This window comes from Micropterus dolomieu, linkage group LG19 (assembly GCF_021292245.1).
Source record: "Micropterus dolomieu isolate WLL.071019.BEF.003 ecotype Adirondacks linkage group LG19, ASM2129224v1, whole genome shotgun sequence".
In the NCBI taxonomy this organism is placed as follows: Eukaryota; Metazoa; Chordata; class Actinopteri; order Centrarchiformes; family Centrarchidae; genus Micropterus; species Micropterus dolomieu.
Genome location: NC_060168.1, coordinates 35,167,069 through 35,173,687, shown reverse-complemented (window position 1 = coordinate 35,173,687; position 6,619 = coordinate 35,167,069). Strand labels below are relative to the sequence as shown.

The following is a 6,619-nucleotide window of genomic DNA, read 5'->3' as shown; positions in this document are numbered from 1 at the left end:
CAGGGAGGAGTGGGCCAACATCCCTGCCGAAATGTGCACAAACCTTGTCACCAACTATAAAAACCGTTTGACATCTGTGCTGGCCAATAATGGCTTTTCTACAAAATATTAACATGCTGTTTGTCCAGGGGGTCAAATACTTGTTTTTCCTCATCAGATGGTTATCAATTTTAATAAATTCATATGATGTGATTTTCTGGAATTTTCTTTGGGATTCTGTCTTTCACTGTTAGAATGTACATATGATTAAAATTATAGATCGTTGCATTCTTTGTAAGTGGGCAAACCTGCAAAATCAGCAAGGGGTCAAATACTTATTTCCCCCACTGTATCTGTCCAGTAGGCCTCTCACTTTAGTAGCAGAATAGGAGGCTGGGTGTCGAGTGAGCTCCTGCTTTATTTTATCCAGCGCTCGTTTTTTGTTTTGCTCTCCCAGCCGGTTTTTGAATCTTGGGTCGAGGAATGTGTTGAGAGCCAGACGATGGTTGTTGATGTCACCAAATTCCTTTTCACATTTTGCCAGTAATGTCCGGGCAACGTCATTCCTTCTCTTTTCTTCCTCTCCGAGATTGTCCATGAGGCTCTTCTCATGGCTGAAATGGTCTCGAATCCTTCTCCTTTCATCACGGACGTGGCTTTCCTCAGCGGTTCCAGAGCCGATATGAGCTTCCTGAATTTCTTTTTATCTTTTATCTTGCCTCTTTCATCAAACACCAGCACCATGGCATTGTACTGTTGATTCAGTCGTTGGAGTCCAACCAAGGGAGCCACCTGTCCCCGGAGTTCATGATCAGCTCGGCAGGTTTCATTTTCAGCTGAATCTCTCTGAGCCTCTTCTCAGCTTCAGAACTTAAAGAACCTGACGATGTTCTGACACTTTCTGAGAACATTTTCCAGGACTCTTGTACTCACCAGATCTTTAAATATCACATTCAAGGTGTCAGCAAAACAGGACATGTCTGTCCATGATGTTTGAACGTTTTTCAGGGGTGGTCCGCCAGCTCTGACGACACTGTGGACAGAAACATATTTTTAAAAGGATGGTCTTTTTTAACATAATGTCAGTTTCCATTAGTGTGACGAGACACTTCACCCACGAGACTGAGACGAGATTTTAACACGATTTTGAAGACATCTTTAAAGCTGAATTATATGAAAGTTTTGAGCATTAAACACTTTATTTCGTGCATTCTGATGAATTTTTCTGCATCAGTTTTTGGTGATTCAGGAAATTCAGGAGGCAGGTGACGATTTACAATCTAAGTCAGCTCATCCTGTGCTGCTCTCAGATCTGTTTCTCCTGTAGATCAACTTATTTAACCCCATGACGCAGACTGTCGCGAATTCGCATCACACCTCTTCCTTTCAGACTGCAGCCAGGATAGCACATGTATTCCCTGTTGGTGCATATTCGATACGTACCTAGGAACCTTTTGCAAGCCCTGGTTTCTCGTTTATGCCTGTTGTCTCAAATTTGCAACATACCTGAATTTAAATCTTTTCTATGTTCTATAGACAAATGAACAATTTTCTTTTTAAATTCAGGCGTCAAGGGGTTAATCGCATCCCTGCTGAGTCCTGATTCAGTCTTCCCTCCTCTTTGTGTCTTTGTTTGGGGAAGTAAACTCTTTAAATGTGACTGTGGCTCCTTTTCACCTCAATTAGAAAGTATATAATAGAGATTCAGTTACAAACTCCTGGACGTTAATAACTCCTGTGTTTCAGCAGCTTTTCTGCTGATGTTCAAAACTTCAGAATCTCTCCCACAGATCTGTGTCTCCGACAGCTCCAGAGAAAAGGCAGAAAGTTACCAGACTAAGGTCATTTGATGAGAAGTCTAGCTGCCCTTTACTCTGCTGTGCGTTACGTTATTGATCCGCTGGTAGTAACGTTTTCGCCGTCAGACCGTTTGACCGACGCAGTTTGGGACTGCACGCTGCACGTGAAACTGAAAGTGACTGAAACACTTGTGATCAGGCAGAAATCTCAGCACAGATCCACATGTTAACTTCTTCTTCTTCGACGTTGCAGATTCTGGAGCTCTGCCGGTGCGGCTGTGAATTTACCACGTGCTTCAGACGCTGCACAAAGGTGTTAGTCATCCCTTCCTGTGTCCCCTTTGTGGCGCTACACAGCACTTCGCACTATGACTATAACTGAACAAGTAGATGTACTCAGAATTTACAACATCTATCTCTTTCATGTCAAATCATTGATTTTGGATGCCACGCCACGGGCACGCCGTTTCACGAAAAACTCACCGTTTGTACAACTTTTAATTGTTAATGACTTTAGAGTAGACAGGGAAAATCTGAAGTCGGTCGGACTAGTTCTCTAGGAGGAGTTTGTTAAAGTATGGAGTGTGTTTTTAAAAAAAAAATGTTGTCAAAAATGACCATAAAATTCAAAATGGCCGACTTCCTGCTGGGTTTACCCTCCAAGAGACTTTTTTTTGAGGCTTTCTGAGCAGCTGTGGCTCAGGAGGTAGAGCGGGTTGCCTGTTAATCGGAAGATCGGCGGTTCAATCCCCAGCTCCTCCAGGCTGCGTGTCGTAATGGCCTTGGGCAAGATACCGAACCCCGAAGTGTAAAAGCGCTTTGAGTGGTCGGAAAAACTTGGAATGCGCTATACAAATACGGAGCATTTACATTTACATCTGGAAAAGATACATGTGCCACAGAAATTTCGTACATGTAGGTAAAACTGCTGCTTCTTTGAAGGTCACTTACTGTTGCCAGTAGGTGGCGCTATGGCTGCGTCCGAAAAGGAAGGTTCTAACTGAGTGAAGTGAACCGGAAGTCTTTCAGTGGCAGCCATGATAAGAGCTGGTCAAATTCTCTAAAAGCTGATGAAAAGGTTCCTCAATGCTTCCTTTCATATCTCCTTTAGCATAGGATACACCTGACCATCCTTTACGAAAGGAAAGGAGAGAATGCCGTCCCACAAGCGACAGCTATATATTATTAATAATATTCACGAGTGAATACTGACCTGAAAACAAAAGTGAGGAGCGCTCAGCTGCTGTCCTCTGACAGTGATGGCAGCGCTTTGGTTCTCTGGCGGTGGTTTCTCGTGCTGGATGCCAAGAAGATTAGAAAATCTATGTATTACGTTTAACTGTGTTCTTATGATTGATAAGGACGGGGTTTGAGATGTTTGTGTTAAATTGATGGTATAAAATAGAATTGTTCAGGCCTACAGGTTTTGAAGCAGCAGTCCCAGATTTTTGGAGAGATGAGCCGGCTGATCAGCAAAAATGGGCCAGTCTGAAGTAAAACAGACATTTCTGATTAAATGTAATTAATTAAAATTTTAATGTAACATTGCAATTTAAATTACACTAAAACATCAATAAAAATGTAACAATATTTTATTTTATCGAACTCAGTAAGGTAAATTGAGTCGATGGCTAAAAAGGCTTTAAAGAAAAATATCGAATATATTTATCATAATATCAGCATTTGTCTGCCATGGAGGGTTGGCAATCAGTATTTCTAAATGTCCATTTGTTTTTTACTGATTATCAACATTTGATATTTCAGGCCACTCATCGCGCTTTTTTCTGCGCGGTCTCAAAATGAGGCATTGCCCCGCCCCCTTAGCAACCTCAGACCAATAAAATCATTTCCTAAATTGACGTAGTGTTTTGGCAACAGATTGAAATTCTTTGGCTGTAAACTTTAAAAGTTCACCCTGCATCCACTCTCTGTTTTGACTTGCTGGTTAACTTTTCCCTGCCTGATGAAATCCCGTCACGGCGGCTGGAAGCTGTTTGCTCGGGTTCCTGTCCGCTGCATGTTGGGTCTTCTGACTGTTCAGGACAAACACAAGCCCGCACAGTGTTGGAATGAAGAAATATCATTTGCCTTTGCTTCATCTAAAGTTTTTCATGAAGAGAAACTTCCATGAACGTCTTGTTGGCGTCATTTCAGAGGTGGTTCAGCTTCTTCTCGTCTCCTCTCTCGGTCTTTGGTTTAATGAAATGCTGTGATGACTGAACTGAGGCGCTGGCTGGCGTTGGTCCAAAAGGCGGCGTCCTCCCCGTCCTTTCAGTCCCACCTGAGTCTGCTCTGCTCCGACAGCCGAACACCCTTTTATCACCTGGGTGGAGTTTGAAAGGTGAAACTGAGGAAACGAGATAGATTCCTTCATCACAGCAGGCTGTGAACGTGTCCTGGTGTGACAGCTGCTGACTAAATACTCTTTTTCCTGTGAAACGAAAGTTATGTTGGAGAACAGAAAGTTTAAAGTATAAGTCTGGTGTTATTTATATTCCATTAAACGGTCCCTCCAGGACTTGGCGGGCCTGACCCCGGACCCTGACCCCGGACCCTGACCCCGGACCCTGACCCCGGACCCTGCATGATTAAACCAGCTGACTCCGTCCTGCAGCTGAGCGGATGCAGCAGCCTGTGTCTGACGTTCTCTCTCAAAGTGTTTGTCAGGAGACGATTTCCTTTACGTTCGACCACGATGCTGCACGTTCTGCAGAACAGTCTGGATCCTGGTCTTCACGGCCCTTTGCTGTTTATTTCTGTAGGTAAATGTGAGACGTTGGCATCACACGTCTGCTGCGTCTTCTGAACAGGGACGTGAGTTTGCTGACGTGTGACAGCGTTTTTTAAGAAACGTGAGGTCAAAATTGCAAGATTCTCTGAATTCACGGGGATTTGTGTGAAGTTGTGTTGATCACAACATCATGAAATCCTGGAGCCACGGATAAAGATCCAGTTCAGATATTCGGTACCAAGTGGTTTGATGGATAGTGTTTATAGCTGCGTAGAGTTTAGAAGCTGTTATACAGGACTCTTGGGTGGCCGGGTCCACACCCGAAGGCCCGGGTCCACACCCGAAGGCCCGGGTCCACACCCGAAGGCCCGGGTCCACATCCTGAATTAAACCAACATGAGGCCCGGGTCCACACCCGAAGGCCCGGGTCCACACCCGAAGGCCCGGGTCCACACCCGAAGGCCCGGGTCCACACCCGAAGGCCCGGGTCCTGAATTAAACCAACATGAGGATGATGCAGTGTTTCAGTTTCCCCTGAACACAGAAGACAAATCCAATCCCCTAAAATATTCAGTTGTGCAATAAATATGTGAGCACTTTATCTGTAATCTTGGTGCAACAGAGCAATGTGCAATAACTGTCCACCTTGGCACACAAACCTCAGTTTATAGTGAGCAGTAACCACACTGACACGTGCACTTTAATCCATGACACCATGTTGTGAACAACGTCCTGTTTCTTCAGATTTTCCTCTTGTGAAATGCTTCATCGTGTCAGCTCAGGTTCAACTGTGCTCACGTCCAACCTGATCTAACTTACCAGCCGGTCCAGATTGTTTTCACCAAGGAGAAACTCGAGCTGTCCAGAGAGTGCAAACAACAGCATGAAGTGTCGTTTGACTGTTGATCGTACAGTCGGCAGGTAGAAAGACAGCAAACCTTTCTAACTGAGAAACGTTCTGTTCAGCCCAAATATTCCGAGCAGCTCGCCCCGTGAATTATTCTTTGTCTGTGATTTACAGCCACACAGGAAATACAGGAGAACACAGCTTTTAGATGTTGTTCGGCTGGTCTGTAACATTTGGTAAAAGAGGGTTTGAAGCTGGAATCAAAGGGAAACAGTTCAACAGTTTAGAGTCACATTATCAGAACGTGCAAACCACAAAATATATCGTTGACGTGAACCGTGTAGATCCGAAGAAGCTTCGCCGCTGAGCGCCGCTACCGAGATTTGACACGATCGTTAAGGATTTTGGAGAGCTTCCTCTTGTCATTCATCAAACGACATCTACGTGACCGTGGCGATGTCAGGGCTGCGCGTGGGCGAGCGAATGTGAGGGAGAGATCGGCAGAAAGTGACGGTGAAAGTTGAGGCTCGTGCAGACTACACGACTTTCAGCGTCGGCCGATGGCCGTTGACACTACGCAGCTCGCCGTCGTGTGGCGGGAGTCTTGAAGTGGTTGTGACGTTCACACGACGTGACTGATCGGTGACAGGAGGTCACACACTACACCAGCTGACAGCGGCCGTGTCACCAGACGCTGGTCTCCAAATGACGCGACACGGCACAGGAAACAGCTGTTTGTCATTATACAGCTGGTTCAGCACAGCAGGGATCGTCTGAGCTACGGGGAGCTGGAGGGGAGGAAAAAGCGTTTTGCAGTGAAAAAGTAGCCGCCTGCTCTCATTGGCTGAACGTGGAGTCGGCCGACTAGATATCTCTAGCAGCCTGACGGTCGCCGAGCAGCAAATCGGGCTAAATAAAAATGATGGCGTGTGAACTCGGCTTTAATGAAGGGAAAAGATCAGCATTAAGTTGATTAGTTAGTTAAAGCTGAGGCTAGAAACAGTGAAGCAAACTAACGTCAGTCCTTTAAGCTAAAGAGGAGATGTTTCTTTAGGATTTAATGAACAAACGAAATGCTTGTAACTGTACAGAAGGGAGGAGCCTGTTCACGTCTACAAATGTTAAAATCAGTAAATGAAGAAGATTTCCTGCTCAAATCGGCTTGGTGCTGCGCCGTGAATGTAAAATCTTGTAGAGGGCAACAACACTGACTAAAGTACTTTCCCCAGATCTAATGCTTGTTATCCCTCCCCAGCAGACGTC

General features: G+C 45.1%; 1 pseudogene; it reads right to left on the bottom strand.

Annotated features, from left to right (window-relative positions):
• LOC123957326 overlaps positions 1-1,014 on the bottom strand; it is a 1,438-nt pseudogene extending 424 nt beyond the window's left edge.
• Between the last annotated feature and the right edge of the window lie 5,605 nt (positions 1,015-6,619).